The sequence below is a fragment of the Polistes fuscatus genome, unplaced genomic scaffold (genome assembly GCF_010416935.1).
Source record: "Polistes fuscatus isolate 324 unplaced genomic scaffold, CU_Pfus_HIC Scaffold12, whole genome shotgun sequence".
NCBI classification, from domain to species: Eukaryota; Metazoa; Arthropoda; class Insecta; order Hymenoptera; family Vespidae; genus Polistes; species Polistes fuscatus.
The window spans coordinates 208177-231041 of NW_025113020.1; the positions used below are offsets into that span (position 1 = coordinate 208177).

General features: G+C 30.5%; 3 long non-coding RNA genes and 1 pseudogene across 4 annotated transcripts; 1 reads left to right on the forward strand and 3 right to left on the reverse strand.

Moving 5' to 3' along the window:
* Positions 1-92: 92 nt before the first annotated feature.
* On the reverse strand, positions 93-331 carry LOC122526730. Its single transcript, XR_006306178.1, has 2 exons — positions 295-331; positions 93-203 (listed from the first exon to the last, which is right to left on the reverse strand). It is a non-coding gene; the product is annotated as an uncharacterized LOC122526730 (long non-coding RNA).
* A 3415-nt stretch (positions 332-3746) lies between these two features.
* LOC122526755 lies at positions 3747-3976 on the reverse strand. Its single transcript, XR_006306207.1, has 2 exons — positions 3926-3976; positions 3747-3858 (listed from the first exon to the last, which is right to left on the reverse strand). It is a non-coding gene; the product is annotated as an uncharacterized LOC122526755 (long non-coding RNA).
* A 130-nt stretch (positions 3977-4106) lies between these two features.
* On the reverse strand, positions 4107-6699 carry LOC122526727. Of its 2 annotated transcripts, none has more exons than XR_006306170.1 (4): positions 6361-6699; positions 4524-4727; positions 4349-4423; positions 4107-4193 (listed from the first exon to the last, which is right to left on the reverse strand). It is a non-coding gene; the product is annotated as an uncharacterized LOC122526727 (long non-coding RNA). The 2 variants fall into 2 exon arrangements; XR_006306171.1 differs by having other exon boundaries at positions 4524-4778.
* Positions 6700-9379: 2680 nt separating this feature from the next.
* LOC122513527 lies at positions 9380-16976 on the forward strand (annotated as a pseudogene).
* The last annotated feature ends 5889 nt before the right edge of the window (positions 16977-22865 follow it).

Here is a 22865-nt window from a genome sequence, read left to right on the forward strand (position 1 = left end):
GTATATTTTCCACATAATAATTTACTGTTTTTTTCTGGACTCTAGGTGCAAAGTGTCCGGTTCTTGCAGACATACAAATACTTTTGGTAAAATTTTTCCAAATAAAATAATGCGTCACTTTATTAATATCTAGCCTTCTAACAGAAACAAGTTTTTTCCTTTTTTAGCATGAGTTCTATTATAGCTAAATTGGATTTTGGAACCTTGATAAAAAGAAAAGACATAAGTTATATGGAGCAGGTAAGTGTAAAATTGAAATCGAAGATAATTTTGAGATTTTTTGCATTAACATACCTGTTTGATCATTATTAATAACATAGTCTTCAATAAATTTGGTATGAATTTGAATGAATTTGCTTTTGAAAGGTTGCTGCAGACGCCAAGATTTCTTCTATGGTTGCTGCTTCCATTTTCGAAACAAATTTGTAATCTTTCGTTGACGAATTCCATACTTGTTTTTAAATTTTGTCATCCAACTTCCGTAGCTTTGAATTCCAAATCCGGAAATTGTCCTGCAGCTGCTAAAGCTCATTTCTGCAAATTCCTGGTCGTGACCTGTTAACAATTTTCCCTAATTTCAACAAAACAATCGAAGACCAAGAATCAATAGTTATCTAATATATCACCTTCTCCTTTGTTATTCCTTTTCCCATTTTGATGAAAGCTTCTTTTCTTTAAGCAACAACATTCTCTTACCCGTAACGTCCGCAGGTTTCACTTCAGAATGTGCTTTTGCTATATTAACGATTTTAACTTTATAATCCAAACTGATTTATTCTTTTTTGTCGTTGTTCTTCTAATTTAATCGTCAGATGAGACATCACCTTTTGACGTCTTCAGAAATCTTTTCCTCCACACGTTTTATTTTTATGTGTTCTTCACCACTCACAGTAATGATTTCAGCAAGAATTTCCAATGTTCAATTGAAGCCGAATATTCTGAAACAATTAGATTATTTGCAACTAGCAAACTTTGAAAGTATACAGTTGCATCTTTTAATCTTAATTTTGCCACTTAACTGTATATTGATTCTTCATAAGCTTTATTTTCAACTTCTGATATACTATCAATATTTTTAATAACAAACATTTTAACTTCAAAATATAAGAATATTATATATAATATATTAGAACGATATGAGATTTTAATCGCTGCAAAATCCGGTAATAAATTGGCACGTTAACGTGTAGGCACCTTAAAAGTATACTACTGATATATCGAAGCTCGTAAAAATCCGTTTTGCGTTTAACTGTAATGTTTCCTTGTGAGCACAAAAAAAAAAAATAAAAACTGTACTTCCTATGAATTACAGAAAAGAACAAAACCAAACCACCTGTGCGTGTCTTCATTGAATCCAAATCCATTTTTTAAATCAAGATAAATCAAAGACCATTCGCTACCGTGAATGATTACAAATTATCATGACCTGTAAACAATCGTGCTTAAATCAATTTTAACTCACTTTGGTGAAGGAGTTGTCCATTTCAGTGTATATTGTTGCAAATATTTGCTTCGCTTGCCTCATCATTCGATTAAATTGATAAAATTTGAATCCTTGCCGTAAAAGTGGTCCAACCATACTCTGTTTAACTCGCTTGTAGATAGGAATAGCTCTGACTGGTGCAAGTTGTAGAAAATCTTCTATCGAAATCATGTCCATCCTCTGAAAATTATATAAAAATTCCCAGTTATTTGTTTCATACGTGAATTAATTTATGAAAGTAATTCCACGCTGATCATACTCACTTCATTGATGATTAACATTTTGACATATTTGAATAAAGTATGATATTGATAAGCGACTTCAATGCTCAAAGGGAGTAACTTGGACAGTAATATTTTAAGTACCATCAATTACCAATGAAGCTTTTCTAGTTGAAATGCAAGTGATGTATGCATTACAAATTGCATCGTTGTTGGCGAAACGATTGTAGATATCCATTACTAATTTAATGACCAATATTTTATCACATCCATTTGAAGAGGAGCATTCAATGATAGTAGATGTGATATTACATGTGTCAATAGTTCACTTTGTTTTTCATTCGTCATTTTCATTAATTCACGAAATTGGTGATTCAGCATCAGATTTTCCCTTCTCTTCGCAATTGCTTTAAATTTGTTTAATGTAGCCAAAGTTATATCTGCACTTATATTGGCACTTGAATTATCGTACAACTCTTGAAATGGATTAGTATCAGGATATTTATTCGCAACATTTTATGCCTTTGCTTCGTCTTCTGATTCATTTTCACAACATAAATTCTGACAAATTTCAATAGTTTTTTTGAATATCTAAACTCTATTTAAATTCTTTACAATGGTTTCAAATTAAATCTTCATTTTCATCATAGATTTGGACAAATTTTAATTCAGCTACTATTTCTGTTTTTTCATTGTTTTCTGTGTCATTCTGTTTTTTTCCATATCAAAATTTATATAATGTGACTATAATGTGACAAAATTTATATAATGAACTGTATTATTTACAATAAATTGCGTTAAAGTAATGTCGTCTAAATCCAAATGTCTTTTCTTATATTTGTCAAACCAATTATCTTTTCAGATGTTTGTCGAATCTTGTTCAATAGTCATCTTTTCTAGTTCTTGATTTGATTTTTTTAACCTTTGTCGTTCAACAGGCCATGCTGTTGGAATACCAACTATGATAGTGAAGCATTTTGACATTTGCTCATGTAACAAATACCAATCTGCCTCCTGACTAATCAATTCTACATTATTAAGCATGTTGATGTAAATTTCTCGTGTAATGTCAATAATGTCGAATTCCAGATACTCGTTCACAGTTTGAATGATTAGCCATTGAAGACTGCTCACTACTTTGTAAGTTTTATTAACATATTCAGCTACATAAGCAGCGCAAAAATCTCAGCTCACTCGATCATCAAAATAGTGTTACATTGATTCTTCTCTAAATCTTTGGTATTGACCCAAATAAGAAAAGAAGTATTTCTGGCAAAACTTAATCATCATTGAAAATTGTTTTGCCAATGTCGATGTTGTATGTTTTGTAAAACTGAGATGATATCAAAACTTCTAACCAAGCTTTTCATTTGTTTATCGAGCAAACTGTATAAATAGCTTGTCCGATGAATTTCCTGAGCTTGATGTGCACATTTATGCAGTAGTCATCATTGATATTTCTTGGAAGGATTTTAATCGTTGTGTTTACAGATACCGGTACATTGAAGACTTGTCCATATATACCATATGTCCATCAACATGGTGAGGTTAGTCTCTCCGCAATAAGATCTTGTAGCAGTTTTAAATCCATTACAAGTAGACATCGCTGGAATTTTTGTTTGTTCAGAGTAGAAAAGTACGTGTTGCACACCAGAATATTCTCAATAAATGTCTGGTAGAATTTCATGATGTGCATCTAGCAGTTCTTTCAAATCTTCTTTAAACCATAATTTATCACAAATGGTGCAAATATAACCTAATTTATTGCGAACGAATCTCGTTGTAAATTCCTGATGAGCTTGATAATATTTGTGATAAGCATTTTACGGTATTTGTTGATCTACATCAGTTTGATTGATCGATCGAACATTTGATGTTGATAGTTCTGCAACTATCATGGATATCAGCCTCTATTTCCATTACTTCGGTTAAAATTGTTCGTGGATCCAGTTGCATTGCATTCAATTTGACCCTTGAGAAGCAGTAGTAACAGGAGATTCTCCTGGTTTTTCAATGACAATAGCATCGGCGTCTTCCATCACTTTTTGCCACAGTCTGTACTCTTGGCATCACTATGCACCTGATTTCTTTGGTATATAATTCCATGCTACATTTCTTTTGCCAATGCAAACTTGTGCCTAGATTGTGTAGAAGCTGAAACAAACTTCATTGATGTACATCAGCCTGAACGATAATAATTTGATCAGTAACTTCAACTTACATTCGTATTGATTTAACTTGGCTATTTAGCTGAGTGAGATAATTTGGCAATATCAGCATTCTCTAGTACCAGGTTGGGGAGCATCCTGATTTACAACACTCAATTTACATCTCACAGATGGGCTGCTGTATTTCCTTTTAAAGCTTTCGAGCTCTTTACCCTCGAATACGTTCCTTTTCAGTTTTCTGTGGTAGTTTAACTTTCGTTGCTTTATTTTGATCAGTACTCTTCTTTGAGATTTGATAATTTGTTTTCGGCATCTTGAAATCTATAAACAATAGAATACATATATATTATATATAACTTGCTTAGTAATAGTATTTTATAATTATTTTATCTAATAGAAATTTTATATGTATATAATATATATATATATATATATATTTATTAGAACTTTTTATTATTTTATAAAAGGATACTTACAAAATTAAAATAGATAAATGAAAACCAGGTTTTGGTTGAGACGCACTATTTATCTAGACTTCTCTCTTGTTCTATCTGAAACACAATACTTGGATAATTGCTCAAAAATTTAAGTTAGCTGTATGAATATCGTAATATGGATATTATAATTATGAAAATAAATTATGATACATACTTGTAGCGAGTACAAATGTAATTGATCAATTACACAGATTTTTTGCTCATGGGATGCTCCTTAATATACGCTATACATCACTGAACATTTTACAGCGTCTTCACTCCTCCCTCGAAAGAAGAAGCATGTAGGCCTGAGCCCACTACAAAGTATTCTCTCTTTCATAAGTAAATAAACCATCGGAACCATCTAGCAAATAATTTGCTGAAAAATTATAATTTGGTTGATAGACTAAAAATTTTGTACTCTTGCGACCTAGGAATAAGATTTTCTTAATTAATAATATGGTTATACACCGTAACAATTACATCCGTTTGCACTAATCTTTGTAACATTATTTGTAACAATTCATGTCAATGTATCACGTCAGCAAAAATTACTTATAATCCTCGACTAAGAATTGATTGTATATTACTTTATTATAAAAAAAAAACATGTGTGCAGTTCATACACGGTAGAAGTGAAACTTTCAGAAAACTAGACTTCGAGAGAATGAGATGAATGCAGAGTATCAGAGAAGTAGGATAATTGTAAGGTTTATTTATATAATATTATTATCACAAGTTAAAAAATTATTTTACATTTTATTCTACATATATTACATTACGTAGACTCTAAGTTTTCAATTTTAACAAATGACACGAATGGCTTATGGTAACTAAAGTATGGAATAAGTGTTTTGATTTGAATTTGATTAATATATCTTTGAAATACAGCGTTAATTGGTGTTTTGGTTGTCGATTTAGCATGGCACATTTTTAACCCTTTGCGGACCAAGCGCTCTTCACCATTTCGTTCCAGCTAATCCGTACAGATTTCACTAGTCGCTTATCCGCTTGGTAGCGTTTACTTTGAAAAATATTTATGACCTTACTAACGTAACTTACTAATGATAACACGTAAGATTGAGACATAGACGGGTGAAACTTGATACGGAACACAAAGCGATATCGAGCCACACTCAACATAGGACGAGCCAGAACAAAAAGCGATGTTGAGTCACATTCGACATAGGACGCGCCAGAACGAAAAGCGATGTCGAGTCACACTCGACATAGGACCGCAAAGGGTTAAATTTAATTTGGTATTTAGGAACTCAATCAAAGGAACGCAGTGTATCCAATGTAAAATTCAGATTAAAATTCCCACTTAAAATCATTATTAAACTCTCGTGGATGAATTCAATAATTGTATTTATTGATTGGTTGGGATAAATGTAAATTGCCACAATTATAACTGAATTACCCTTGTCCAATCTACTTTGACAAATACATATTTCCCCCACTTTAGAAAACTGAGCAGACAATAATTTCAATTGTTGTGCATTGATATTTTAATTGTGGAGTAACAAGTTCTCCATCATTTATATTACAAAAGATTGCAACTCTACCTGCCCTCGTATGTGGTCTTTTATATTGAACTACAATATCAAAATTTAGAATGTCTACAATGTTTTCATCAATGTCTCGGAAAGTATAAGAAAATTCGACGACGATGCTATTCCGTCTAATTGAAGATCCCGTTCATAACCTCAAACTTTAGCAGTTAAAGGTAAACAGTGACAACCCTTTCCTTGTATTTATAAAATCATATAATAATTTCTTAATTGTTTTTTAAGTCGATTCAAATTTAGTCTTGGAAACTCAGATAGCAATTGAATTGTGGATACTATTGTTCTTTGACAACGATAAAATTTTCTATCGTTTTTTTCGAAACGAAATGTAAGCCTTATAATAAATAAGGTTATACACGCGATGTATGGAAATTATGCATGTGATCTACGAGCAGTAAGGATTAAGGACGAAATTTGTTGGTTAGAAAATATTTAAGTACTTACGATGATCGTTTTCACTATTTTCTACAGTGGACGCATTATTATTAAGCGCATTAGAAATATTATTTCGCACATTTAATAACCTTCTTCGGCGTACACGAAATTCACGAATACGTTCCGTTCAACTTTTTGGGACCTCCTTAATATTTTTTTCTTTTTTCTTTTCTGCCGATTTTCACGACACTTTTCGGCATTAGTTTTCGGCATACTTGAAAATTGTTTTTATTAAAATGATAAAAATACTCACATAAACGATACACGTTAACAATACATCATCCTGGCTATGACGCCTTTTTCCAAGTCTCTTCGTAATACGCAGGCGCGCGCGCACACATACACACACACACACGTATTATACACGCAAACAACACGTAGAACGCTGGACCAGAGCAAGTACACAGTGCATATAAATATATATATATACTGGGTGTCCCATATAGTGTGCTCAATAAGGGGTCAAATTTCTGAATTTCAGCCGTATTCTGGATTTTTTAATCTAAGGGTTAGTCGACGACGCTGAATCGATTGGTGCTAATTTTTTTGCAATAGGATCCCAAGTTTTTGAGAAAAAGGGTAAAAAAGGGTAAGATATGGCCTTATCTTAGAATCTAGGCATTTAATCGAAAAAAGTTTCAAACAAAAGTTGTAGAGAATTGAAAAATACATAAAAAATGTTCTAAGGTTTATCTTCGTATTTGCAAAAATAAGCGAGAAAGAGTGGTAAAAGTAATTGTAAGAGTGGGGAAAAGCAAGTCCCGCCTCTCAGTCGGCTTTTACACGCGAGCGGGCTAGTGTGCGTGCCAGCATCCGTGTTACTGAACACAAACGAACGATCATGAATGTGAGTGCGAGTGAGAGAAGAAACCGATATTTCTTTTTTTATATTTTTTCTTTCGGTAGCAAGCATTTTTCGTTTTGGCCGTCGAGTGTCGAGCGTCTGTATATCTATATATATCGGCGTATAAGCGCGGCGTTTTTAAATCGAATCTTAATGCTTATGGCACGCCGTTTCTTTATTTATTGTCAAAAATAATGAACCTTGAATAAAAGAAAAACAATAATTCTTTCTAATTTTCTTAATAAATTTTTCTTAACAAAATTTATATCGTAAGCCAAAAATAAATTCGCATTGCCTATAATACAAATGCGTTTTTTTTGTTTTATTATATTTCTTATAAAATTATTATAAAATACTATTGAAAAAATAGAAAAAAAATTTATTAAGCTTACTTCACAATAACGAAAAAAAGAAATAAGAAAGCAAAGATATATACCAGTGGTTCTGAAAGTGGTCCCTACGGACCCCCAGGGGTCCCTAGTATCATTCAGGAGGTTCGTGGAAGATTAAAAATGATTTGAGGGTCCCTGGACAACGTCGAGGGGTCCACGAAAGGTTTAATTATTAATAAAAAAAAAAAAAATATATCCACAAATGAGGAACTTAAACCAATGTTTCAACAAGGATACCACAAATTCTGGTTATAAAAACAGATCTTAATTTTTTATCTTGCGTTATAGGTTATTGTACAGAAGTTGTTGACTGCTTTCCCGCTTTCCTATTTGATAGAATATTGATTCAGTGCCGTTATAAATCTCATTACAAAAAAAAGAAACTGGTTAAAAATTAGTGCTGGTGGGGATTTGCGTTTGCTACTTACAAACATCGAATCAGACATAAATATACTGATAAAATCTCATCATGTTCATCCAAGTCATTAATTTTTTCTATTTAATTTTAAACAAAAGTTATAATTTCAATAAATATTTCTTTAACAATTTTTTGTTTAAATTTTTGTCCTATGTTTTATAGTAGCTTTTTCACTTGGGGGTTCGTTGACAACTTTTGACTATAAAAAGGGGTTCATGGACCTAAAAAGTTTGAGAACCACTGATATATACGATGCCTTTTCTTTAGGTTCTGTCGACAATATACAGGCGCACACAAGCACACATATATACAACGCTTAGTAGCAAGAGTAGAGAGGCTACGAAGCACCGCACAAAACGAAGACCGAGATAATAGGAAACACTATATTCTATCTCATTCTCTCGCATGCTAAATCCTATAGATGTAGGTATATAGGAGATTCCTGGTCAAATCGACCAATTTGATCCCGACCCTTTTCGATTCGGCTACAACTTTTTTACCATTTTCTACCCTAAAGGAAACTTCTCTGAGAATTTTCTCAAATTTTTTTACCCAACCCAAAAAATATTATGAATTTAAAAAAAAAAATGACTTTCTTTCTCAAATAGTCGTAACTTTGTCAAAAATTGATTTATCGGAACGCTTTTTGTTTTAAATTTTTTATTTTTAAATGTAATTTTTGGAAAAAAATATAAAAAAATATTTGAAGTCAACTTCTGTAGCGTGCGAAAAAGTGATTGGTTCGGAGAGAGTTGACAGAGATGTGGGAGAAGCGCGAGCAGAATAGGAAATAGGGAAACAGAGTGAGTGGGGGATGTGATCATGTAACGAACATTAATTTAAACATTAACTTGAACATTAGCTTTAATATTAACATTAACATTAATTAACATAATAAAATTTACATTAATATATAATTCGTTTGTTGAAATAAACTTAATCTGCCTACCAATACCAAGATCTTTCACTTGTTTTGTTCTTATTCTACCGTTAATACACAAATGTTAGAAAGATTCCGACACTTCTTTAAAAAAAATTTGAAAAAATTCTCAAAGAGGTTTTCTATGGGGGTAGAAAATGATAAAAAAGTTTCAGTCAAATCGAAAAGTGTCGGGGCCGAAAAGTGGTCGATTTGACGTGGAATACCCCATATATGTTTTGTCTCTTTTTAGTGTCGCTTTTTCGTTTCATCGAATTTTAAATCATAACGATTCTAAAGAAGTTTTCACTTGACAAAAAAAAAATAAATAAGAAAATAAGCACAAAAAGAAGACCGAAAATGCTATGTATAATATGCTTTGTCTCTCTTACTCGCATATGAATTCTTATCTTGGGTCTTTTTTCCCGTCTAACTGCGTTACATTGTAATCATAGAAACCATCTGTCGTAACCTTGAATTTTTACTTCAAAAAATTTGGACGGACGTTCGGAATGGGGGGGGGGGGACCTATATAAATGAAAAAAAGTGAAACATTACGATTGAATGAACTTGACGATGAAACGCTCCTCATTGGTTGGATAGTGCGTATTGTTGTCCGTGAGAATGAGTGAGTGAAATTATATAATTAAGAAAAAGAAAAAAAAAGAGAGGAAAAGAAGATAAAAAGAGTTAAAGAGAGATGGATGATCGAGAGAGTCTCTCGTCGAGAACGTCCTTCAGTTCTTCGCCAGACGTTCAAAGTATGAGTGGTATTATTAAATTGATCTGAACGTGTGTGTTTTGACATAACCTTAAATTTCGCAACATTATTTCATTCTATATTTTCAACGTAACTCCAATTATGACAACAAGTATGGATTATTTAATATTTATTTAATTATAATTATGTATTTTGTAAATTATTTCAAGGACAATTTTTTTATCGTAGTTATAGTAATTGAGATTCATTGCGCTGTTATTAAAGACCGGAGAGATTTATTGAATGAAATTATACGATAAGTTTATCTCTAACTGTTTGAATTTTTATGTGATATTGTTTTTTTTCTATCGTTATGATACGATTATGTCTACTGGATTTTTAGTTGATTTTTTAAAAACCGGTATTTGATAAAATTATTAGTACAGTGTGGCCAAAAGTAGAAGATGGAATTTCATTTTATTGAAAATTAGTATTTGAGGGGTTCCGAGGTCACTGATTACGAATCTGATATTATTTAAAAAAAGAAACGAAATAGCGACTGGAAAATGACGTACATTTTTATAAAAAATTTATTCAATCATTTCTAAAATTGGTATATTCAGGTTTTCGAGATTGCTGATTACGAATTTAATATTATTTTGTTGAAAAACAAAATGGCGGATTAAAAGTGGCGGACATTTCTATTAAAAAAAGTAATTGAATTGTAATTATATATTTATTTGAAATTTCATATAGTAATGAATAAAGTGGTGCATTACTGTATAAAATCGTGGACATGAATTAAATGGGCACCTAGGTGCCATTTTTTCAAAAAAGATTAAAGTTACACATTTGATCGCATTGAACACTTTAACTGGTATTAAACTATTCATAAAGCCTTTACTCTTCATTAACAACTAAACTTTTTTTTATGCAAATTTTTAAAAATATAATTCAATTGTACTTACAGTTAAAAGAAGATTCCACATTTATATGTTGAAATCGGATAAATATTAATTTCATTATTGTGCGTTCTGCGATTTGGATTCCCATTTTCGAAAGCAATGCCTTTCTTAGAAATTTCGTTGATCCTTTTCAGTCCCTTCACGGTACGATAATCATCGTATCTTTCGTTCATTTTTTTCTATTATTACCGTCTGTTTGTTTATTTTTTAATTCCTATCGTGTTTATCACTCAATGCTTTAGAAATGAAATTCTCGTATAATTAGCAAATGAAATATGACGAAGTGTAATCGTACACCTTATCTTATCTATGAAAGTTGTTTGATGATTTATATGTGCAATGACGTTGAAAACAATTTAAACAGCGCGTTAAAGCCTTGAAAAGACGTTAAGATAAGAAGAGGATTTGAAAAATGTTGGTAATGTTACGTCGTCATGTAACAGTTTGTTTACAGTGTATCCAGTTAAACTAGATTTTAGGTTATAATAGATTAATTCAGGTTAATTAGCATAAGTTAATAAGATTTAGGCTATAATACTGCTGTACGTGCTTAGAATTTTGACCAATTGTAAAGAATACTTTTCTTGATAAATCAGTAACAGGGGGTAGAATAGCGTCGGATTGTCGGGAAAGTTATCAAAGAAGTGTCAGCACATTCTTCTTCAAGGCTACGGGTCACGTGGGACAAAATCTATGCAGAATAAAATCTATGCAGAAAATATTCTAGGATTATTAAATAAATAAATAATATTTGAGATGATTTTATAATTCAAAATTAGAAATAACATCAATCTAAGAATATACTGTTTTGTTTGTTAATAAGTTTTCCGCTTTAAAAAATATTAATTTTTAAGTATAAGTAAATATACTTTTAGGTCTACATGTCAACAATGTTGTCAGTGAAATGATATCAAGACAAGTTATTCTAAAGAACAAATACTTACATAAACACATCTGAGTTAATCGAAAAAAAAAACTTATTATTAAAACTTATTTAACTAATTATTTTAAATTATTATCTCCTTTTTTTTGTTATACATGTACATTAATGCATTTGTAACGATAAAATTTAAAAGTAACGAATTATTACCGAATTCAGTCGAATAACCGTAACATCAACGAAGATGCAACGAACTGATCCGACCGCTAACGAAAGTAAATTTTTCATTTGCTTATACTTATACTCCCCTGATGAGAAAAACTTCTCAAAATTTCTTAGGTGCATGAAAAAAACATTTTTTTTTTAAACTTTACATAGGATTGAGAAATTTAGGGAATTCCTATTTTGAAAATAGATAAAACTTCATGAAGATAGATAGATAAAAAAAGTTATCGTTGTTTTAATTCGAGCGTGAGCAAAATGCTCATAGCGGGAATACTGACGGGTTAATCCGAATTTCCGCAAATCAGTTTATTTCTGTTAATCTCTAATCAAGCTTATGATCGTCCAGTTATAAAATAAACTTTTATTTTGTTATTGAACATTACATTGTGTATTATAGAGCACACTTACAGACAATTATTACATTAGATGGAGGTATGACTCTGTAAATTATACAGGTATAGTTTCACGCAAATCGAAAATCTATATACAATGTTATGTTTATTCTTACAAACGTACGATTGCTCAAGCCACAAAAGTATTTGGACACAAAGAACTCGATCAAGAATAATGAAACATACAAATTGGGTAATAATTCAGTTGTGAACGTGGATGTGTGGACCAACCAGATAAAAAAGAGAACAGAGAGTTAAACATTTAACGAGCAAAGACTGCTAATTATATACAATTATATTGTAATTAATAAAACTGTGTTAACTATAAGAGTAAGTGAACCGATATTTTTTAGTCTGTATCTTTTCTTGTAGGGTTACATAAAATATTTTTCAATAACAAAATTAAAAAGAAAATATCACGTTATAGAAAAAGAATTTTCATTTAAAACGAAATTCATAGAACGCATAGCCAATTTATCGTGGGAATCTGCTGTATATGAAAATAAAGTTTTGCAATAACATAAAATAATAAAAAATAAATAAAAAAATATAAATAAAAGCTTGCTGTTTTTATTATGCATTTATCGATCATAAAAGTATCCAAAGTGTAGATTTCCGAAATGATTTCTATAAACAGTTTTATGCTAATTAATAATATTTATTTTCTGAGAGAAATTTGTATGCCTATATTTGTCTTTGTTGTCAGCAAACCCATTATTTTTTATCTCTGTGCAAAGTTTGTTTCCGTATTCATTAATAGTCTCGTTTCTTCTTTATGCTTGCTCGTTTTTGTAAAGACAGAAAGGAAAGTGCAAGTTTCTCTCCTGTTTTAACCTAATGTCTATATTAATCTTAGCAATTTTAAATAAACAATCATAATACTATTTTAAAATATTTAAACTTTTTCTATAATTTTCAGTTGATTGAATTAATCACGGAGCTCATTGCAACAATTATTGTTTCAAACGACAATAGTTATATCATATTTGTTAACTAAAATATTTAATTAAAAATGTATCGGTATAACTCGATAAATATATTCGCAGGACCAAAAGCTTATCCTGTAATTTGAAGCAAACATTTATTTATTGGTGATTTAGAAGGTAAACGTTTAATTTACAGTGACTCACGAAAGTATTTGAACAGTTTGCTATGAATATTTTATTAAATTATAATAAGTGTACTACAGATACACAGAAGCCATACATTAGTGATATTAATAAGAAGAAAAGATTAAAATTCGCCAAAGAATTTATTAGCAATGATGTTTGTTTCTGAGAGTAAAGTAATATTTTCATTATTAGTAATATTTTAAATTTCGATTCTCCAAATCCTTTTTGTAGCAATCGTTTACAATCGTTACGTTTTGTAAGAAAAAATCATTGGAATTATATACACATATAAAACATTGAATTATTTTCGCTACATTCAATCTGTATCTCAACGACAATTTTTTCTTCTGTTTTAATTAAAGACAGATCAAAAAACAATGTTAACGATGCTGGAATTATCTTTCATTTTAACCTCAGTAATATATTCTTGATCACTACTATTTAAAATATTTCATGACGATTATTTTAAATATCGAAACGCGTTCAACACATTAATTTTAATTTAATATAATTTTTTAATTACTGCGTAAAAAAAACTACAATCTTGTTATAAAACATGTGTATGATCTTTCGATTAATGTAATCAAAATTTGTCATTCAAAAGCATCTTCGTTGGATCATCGCATACTACCATTTGCTCGATGCATTTTTAAAAACAGCTAACGAGTTCGACTTCTCCTTTTTTTATTTTATTTTTTTTTTTGAGTCAATTAGATCAAATCAGTCAAATTTATAATTAGAAGCAAGTTCATATCTTTTTATTAATTTTTGATCTTACATTTGTTTACAGATAGAACGAGTCTCGCCTGCGTTACAACAGCAACTATTGCTGTCGCTACAGTAGTTTTCATCCTTTGGTGGTGGCGGAACCGTAAACAGAAGTATCAACTACCTTCGAAATGGAGGAAAGTAGGTGAACTTAGCGATCTCGTTACATATCCGGTAAAATCATTGGGTCCAATTAGATACACGACGATGGAGTGTACTGTATTGGGTCTCAAATTGGGTGGTTACGTGATCGGACATTATTGGTTATTGATATTAATGGACGCTTTGTCACTGCTAGACAATTTCCAAAAATGATGCAGGTAATAAATTTTGTAAATAATTCTGTTTATTATCTTCAGTAATATCATTAATGTTGAATAGTTTAAAAATAAAAAAATATCTAATTTAATTTAAATTATTATTTAAAATATGTATAAAGGTAAAAGATCCTATAGCGGAACGACGAAGGGCATGTGACAGTTTATATTATTTAAGAAATATTTATTCAGCCCGTAGAATGAATTAATTTTAATTAATAGTTTAGAACAAAATATTCAGATATACGATAAAATTAAAAATAGCTTATCCAAAGTTTAATAATTAAAAAAAATGTTTTTCGAACCAGCTTAAAAGACTCAGTACCGGAACGCTAAAAATGACTAGCCCTAATAGCGGAATATGATTGGCCCAATACCGGAACAGTGAACGATAAAAGTTTCTCCAAATGAAAAAATTATGCTTTATCTAATTTAATTAAGTCAATGAATAGTTGAAAAATTGAAGTTATTAATAATAGTATTTTATTATAAAAGATCTAATTTTAATTATGAAGACTAATTTTTATATTGAAAACGAAACATAAAACATTTAAAAATTGCAAATTAAACGAGTAATCATAAATAATAATAATAAAAAAAATATATATTTTCGACTTGATAATAAATGTAAACACAAGATTTGGGTGAAACTTTATAATTATTAGTTTTAGAGCAAAATATTAAATACACAAATTTTTTTTTATTTTCAAAACTGAAGTTTTGTACTTACTGTATTACTTATTCAATCACAAATAATTTTTGTATTGCACTAGACCTTGCACTTTAACAAAATACATTGCATATGTCAGTTGATATTAACAAAATATCAACATGGCAGACTGTTCCGGTATGGGGTCGGGCCAATTTCGAGTGTACCGATAGACGAACACCAAAAATTAATAATTTTAATGAATTTTTTCATATTAACACTTAAGACTGTGAATTCTAAATACCTCTGCGGACACATAAAAAAAAAAAAACTTTTGAAAAAGTTGCTTTTTACATTTTTTACGAGCTTAAGACTACGGACTGCTTTCTTAGCAAATTCCTTAAGGAATCGAGTTAAGTCATCGAATTAAATTTGGTCCTACAATTTTTATTTTTTTTTAATGTTATTGATGGACTTGTAAATTTTACTTATATTCTATTTCATGCCCAAACCATTAAAATTTCGAAAAAATAAAAATTCTTAAAATTCCATATCATATTCAATAAGATATAATATAATAATGCTGAAATCGTTCCGGTACTGGGTCTCGTTCCGCTATAGGGTCTTTTACCTTATTAAATAATAGAATTGAAAAAAAAAAAAAATCATGTAATTATTAACAGATATCACCAAGCGTTTCGGATTCAATTTTAACCCTAAATGCTCCTGGCATGACGTCGGTTTCGATAGATCTCGCACGTATTCCTGGAAAAAGTTTTCAAACCGCAGTATGGGGTCAAACAGTACCGGCTTGCGATTGCGGAGAAGAAGCAGCCAGATGGTTGTCGCGTTTTCTTCTTCAAGAAGACGTCGGTTTTCGTTTGGTCCATTATCCGTTAGATCGACCAGTGAGAAAAATACGAAACAAGGTCTTCCCTTTGATCGAAAACGCTGATAGCGTGAGTATTTATAAAAGGTTTTTTTTCTTTTTTTATTTTCCTAGAATCAGTTGACCTTCATTACGACGATGACAACTACGAAAACATTTAACTGGAACGCGTGGAATTGCTTTCGTCAAATTTTCATACTTTTTCCATCAATTTGTACTTTGTCATCTTGAGCTACTGTATTTCTCGCAAAATACAGTGTATCTTTTAAACATACTCAACGTATGTTGTTTTATCTGCTTACGAAGAATGCACGTGAAGTCATATATACGAATAATTGTTATTATTATGAATTTTATTGCTATTATTGTAACCGTATATTACTCATCTAGTACATTAAAAATCGCGTTATGTGAATTGTGGTTATTGTTTTCATCGACCTACAATAATTTTGTTCACATTTATTTATAATTTATCGAACGTTTCTTTTTTTTTAACAGGGTGCTTATCCCGACGAGACCAGCTATCATCTTATAAATGAGTCGTCGATACGGATTTAAATTCTCGATTGAAAGAATCGATAACTTCGTCGAATTTTCGACCGAATTTTGTTATGAAAAATGCAAACGTTTACGAAGGATAGTTGGGATTGGATTAAGATCGGAGACGTTGTTTTTAGAAACATTAGACCTTGTACTAGATGTAATTTAACTACGATTGATCCTGAAACCGGTACTAAAAATTCCAAGGTCGAACCTTTAAATACTTTAAAAAGGTATATAATTTCTTTACACAATTTAATTTTTGTAATTAATTGCAAAATTGATTAGCTCGACGATGTTTAATTTATTTTAATCATTTTTCTTCGAGAACATTTTAATGTAGTCTCATAAATAATATAGGATTTATCAATATTTATAGTGAATATCAATATTCTATTGATACTATTATAATAATTATAATATAAAATATTCTATTCTATTGATTACTTTTTTTTTTTTACAGCTATAGGCAAATTGTTTGATCCAAAAATTCGTCCCCTTATCGGTGAGGCTCCAGTTATGGGAATTCATCTTGCTTTGAGAGGGCCAAGTGGTATCATACGTTTAGGTGATCCAGTTTACGTAGATTTCCGTAGGAAGAAAAAACGCCTGTAGACACACCGATGGGTTTCTTACGAGGATGAGATTATTTGCAACGAAGAAAATTTTCTTGTAGGAGACCATAACTCGTGACGTGATCAAATTAGAAGAAATCGAAAAAAGTAATCTTCCTCGTGTTTCCCTTATAATTTAACATTTTATTTGGAAGAAAAAGAAGAAGTAGGTTTCATAGAAATTTTATTCGAAGTAATATTTCGGTATAATGATTGTTTATAAGGATTTACTATAATCGGATTGTACGTAGTAACATACGTATGTAAAATAATTGTCTGTTAATTAGAGTATAACTCATTTTGTTGAATCTATTTGATTACAACAAAAACAGATCTGACAAAATCAGATCTTTCATCGTTACGAGTATAATCGCACGATTAGCGAGTTATATTTTTGTAACAATTGTATTATAATAATTAATTTAATTTTGGATATGTATAAAGTTTAATTACAATTTTTAATACACATTCGCACAATGCAGTTTTTACAACGTTTTAATTCTACGTTCTACTTTCTATCAAAATTTGACTTAATAATCCACTAATCTACTAAATAATTTCGAAGAAAACAACTTTTCTGGAAACAGGGTATTTTATAACGTCTTTACACACACACTTTTAACTCATTTTGTTGTAATCTATTTGATTACAACAAACACAGATCTGACAAAATCAGCTCTTTCATCGTACGAGTATAATCGCCGATTAGCGGTTATCTTTTTGTAACAATTGTATTATAATATATTTAATTTTGGATATGTATAAAGTTTAATTACAATTTTAATACACAGTCGCACATGCAGTTTTTACAACGTGTGTAATTTCTTCCGTTACTTTCTAGCAAAATTTGACTTAATAATCCAATAATCTACTAAATAATTTTCGACAGAAAACAACTTCTGGAAACAGGGTATTATAACGTCTTTACATGCACACTTTTAATTATAGTTTGAGAAAAAATAACATTACACAACTAATAATATATATATATAATATAATATATGTATGATTATAAGGCCTTTTGTATGGAATTGTGATTGATATTTTTTAAAGTATGGTATAATACATAAAAAAACATCGCAAATCTAGCACTGCGTATCGCGATTCGCGCTCCTCCTGTCATTTTTTTGAACATACGACGCACTTTCGCAACGGGTTCTTTCGTTTTGCCTTTTTATTTGTATATATTGAAGGGGGAAGTGTCTTCTAGTAAAGCAAAGTAGATTTATTTGTTCTGATTTATTTACAATGTTATTCTTAAATATGAATAACTGTATCACGGAAAAGTTGGACAAGGTAAAATAAATCAGAACGTTATGTTTTGATCTTGTTGAACGTTTCGTCCCTTTATTGGAACTTCTTCAGCAACTATAAAATATTACATAACCTTAAAAATACCATAGTTTATCAAAACATTTAATAAATAGTTATTAAATATTACCCCGATCATCAATGTTCAGAGTCTCCTATGTATTATTATTGTATTATGTATTAGATATTGTATTATGTATTGTACTATGTATTAGATATACATTATTTGGTTTTAATAATAAACTACACTTTGCATGTATAAATCGTTTTCTTGGTTTTTTATAGTAAAATAACGATGCTATATCAGGGCTTTACTAGGCTTCGTGAGGAAAATCATAAATCGTTAAATTCAAACATGTAATTAAACAATACTAATTTAATCTAGACTAGTATATAATAGGCTAGGTATCATAATATGTAGTGTCATATAATTACTGCGTCCTATTAATGATAGTTGAACTTTAAAATTTCATTATAAAGGCTACTCAGGTTATTATGTCTGTTTTGTAATTAACTGTATTGTTATTGACCATGTGGAATATTTCGCTTATATTCTTTTGAACCAATTGTTTTCAATTGGTTCAATCATTTCTATGTTGATGTATTCCTTTTTTGAGCAGCAATTATAGAAGGCACTACAATATTGACGATACCTAGACTATTATACACTAGTCTAGATTAAATTAGTATTGGTTAATTACATGTTTAAATTTAACGATTTATGATTTTACTCACGAAGCCTAGATACACCCTTATAGCTTCGTTATTTTACTATAAAAATAAACGATTTATATATGCTAAGTGTAGTTCATTATTAAAACAATATAATGTATGTCTTTTTAATAGATAGGAGGAGACTCTATAAATAATCCGTTATAAATAATGAAATCCTGCACGAACCCAGATTGGGTATCACACAAAATAAACTGTTATTTTGGAAGGAAATCTGTTATTTTTGGAATGAATGTACTATTTGAACGACAATCTTCTTTTATAATAAAGTAAACTTTCGTCAATAAATAGATTTTCAAAAGGATGTAATAACATTATAAAACGGTGTCGGAACTTATCGCAATTTTCTTTTATTTTATATAATTTGTTTATATCTGCGGTCACATTGTTCGTATATAAATTGTAAGATTTATTTTGAAGTATTTTGGGAATTGTTCGTATTATCATTCTTATCAAGGCTACTGCGATAACTGTTTGCCGTGCCCCGTCAATGAAATTTAGAAACTTTTCAAAGCATAATAATTGAAAATAATCTAAAACTGGTACCAAATAGAGTTAATCGGTATTTTTATTCCCGAATCCTTGGAATTTAATTTATGAATAGTTGGCCGGAAAAAAAATCATTCGTTAATCGGTGTAATTTCTGTGATATTTTTTCTAGATTCAGATGAAATATCTTCTTCGTATTCGAATGTGCCGGATTTGATTTCTCAAAATCATTTATCATATTTCTATTACTTTTCTTTCGTGTCAAATTTGAATTTATCTCGTCATCCAAATAATTCTTATTTACGTCAATGCGTCTTTTTCTGTTATTTTTCATCATTTTAGGGATGAAATAAAATCTGTTCAGAAATTATTCATTTAAATACAGTTAATCAAGTGACTGAATATGACTCAACTGAATCAACTGAACTGAATAGATTTGAATCAACTTACTAAATTTGAATCAATTTAATTCAACAGAATACGGATCAACTAAATGAATCAGAACATGGATCAAACAATTAAGATGTAGTAGTTTTCACCCGTTACCTATAAATTTGTTCCCATTAACATAAATGGCACCGGTATAACTTTGGAGAAGGGATAGTTGTAAAAAATTACCATTTTCCAAAACTTCATGAAAGAAATGAAATATTTAACTGTACTGCTATATAAATATCAAGAAAACCGTTGGAAGTTCGTCGGACGGATTCGTAACCGTTGTAAACAAAGTAAATATAATATACCCGGCATTTTCTTGTGTGTATGTGTGTGTGTGTGGGGCGAGGTGTGTGTTGATTGCGGGAGGGGGAGCTCGGTTGCTCGATCTGCTGATACATTCCTCAAAAATACAAATGTTATTATAAAAATACAATGAGGGACAGTTACAGAGAGAAAGAGAGAGAGAGAGAGTGAGAGAGAGAGAGAGAGAGAGAGAGAGAGAGAGAGAGTGCCATTAAAAAAAATTTCGTCAAAATACGTCAAGAAAAGGGAAAGTTGTACGAAACAAAACTTATGCCTTTTTTATTAAAAGGTAACAAAATTGTCATTTAACAAAATAAGAAATTTTAATGAACCTACTTGTTGCTACGTGGTAGGCTTGAATGACATTTTGACAAAAGCGACGCTATTTCTTCAGAGAAACCGTTCACGTGCTATCTTATTTCACTTATATTACAATTTACAATACTTATATAACAATTTAAATGTCTACGGACAAATTGTAAAGGTTTATGGAATTAATAGAAAAAAAAAATATTGCTGCTTCTAAGGACTAACGGTTTTTGTAAACCTTTTTTCTAATTCCTCATATCAGTGGTTCTCAAATTATTTTGATACAAGACCATCCTCTCCACACTTCGTGTAAAATTTTGTCCCTTTCTCTGGATAGACACAGTAGACGTTTTATTTTTTTTTTTTTAATAACATTATCTTATTTTACTATTTTTTATTGCTACATGACACTTATTGAAGAATATTTATATATTTTTTATTTTAACAAAAATTTCTCTAAATTTGGTGACCGGAAAACGTTCTCGCGACCCTCGATTTGCGTACCACTGCGTTAGATCAATAGAAAACATGCGATCTCAAGAACAGCCATAAAATTTCCAAGCTTCGTTAGGAAGGGATGCATGTTATTGTCGATTAGGGTCCAGTTGACGATCTTTGAAAATAACTTTATCAAATAAATACAGTAAGGAACAAAAGTATTCGAATAGTAAATATGTCTAAAAGAAAACGATTTGTATTTTTTGTATTATTAACTGTAATACAATATATATAATTGTGCAAGTAATATATGTGTGTAAGTAATAATATAAATAGTAATAAAGTATAAATATATGTGTGTAAATAAAATAAATAAACAAAATTTAATTATAGTATTATGTAACTTTCTTTTTCTGTGCTTTCTTATTTCTTTTTTTCGTTATTGTGAAGTAAGCTTAATAAATTTTCTTAAAAATTAAAAGAAAATTCTACAAGACTCCTGATACGTACGAGTCTCGGAAACACGGTTTATATAGATATTTTCGATCGTGAAAAAGTTCAGACACAATTAATATGGTAGGTGAGATGGTAAGGAATCGTTCGGTAAATTGTTTCCTGTAGAAAAAAAAAAAATTTATATTATATGTAGTCGCGTCTTAGCATTCGAAGTGTACGGACGTTCAGAGTGTAGATCCGCGTGTTTATAACTATATTGTTTACATTTTATGTATAACGAATAAATTCGTTACCTGGTTGTTTAATTTTCAAATTTTTAACAAATCGGTCACCAGCTCATGGCAATAAACCATTCGCATATCCTTGACCGGGATATGCAAACATCAACCACATTTCCACCATGGCAAAAGGTTACTACTCATAGGCGTGAGCATGCTTCTTGTAGCAATAAAAGAGCAAGATTAGATGATGATAACAACAATGTTCCTCGAAGTAATGGAATACCCGAAACCGTTAACAGATTCTCGGTCTTAACTTCAAGTATAGTCACAGATTGCGATATGCCGCAAAACGAACAAGTGCAGAAAATACCACTACCTCCTCCAATTTACATAGATGACGTCCTTGACATTCAATCTTTAACTAAATGCCTAAATGATGTAGTTAAAAAAGATAATTACACCTATAAAATTAGTAATAATCAGGTTCGTATATTACCAGCAGATGCGGACTCCTACAGAAATATTACTAAAACCTTAAAAACATTAAATGCTAGCTTTCACACATTTCAATTAAAACAAGAACGTTCGTTTAGAGTTGTGTTACGTAACGTACATCACTCTGCTGATTTGAACGACCTGAAAGACGAACTAATGGAGCTGGGTCACGAAGTTGTAAACATCAGTAATATTTATCACAGAGCTACACACAACCCACTATCCATGTTCTTTATTGACCTTAAACAAAAACCTAACAACAACATGGTCTACAATATAAAAAAACTGAATAACACAATAGTCAAATTTGAATCACCACGTAAGAAAAAGGAAATTGCTCAATGCAAGAGATGTCAAAAGTATGGTCACACTCAAAAGTATTGCAATCGCAATTTTCAGTGTGTTAAATGTTCTGGTCAGCATGCTACGGCAGATTGTAAGAAATCTATAGATACTCCACCAACTTGTTTCCTCTGCGGTGCCAACCATACTGCGAACTACAAAGGGTGCCCTTCCTACCAAGAGATGTACAAAAAGACGTTTCCTACACCTAGAATAAGGAAAACTGTAAATATTCAATCTAATCTCGAAACCAACCCACCGGTAAACATTCAACGTTACGCCGACCAATCTATGTCTTACGCACAAGCCGTAAATAAAAATATACAAATATCAGATACTTCAAATCCGCAGCATTC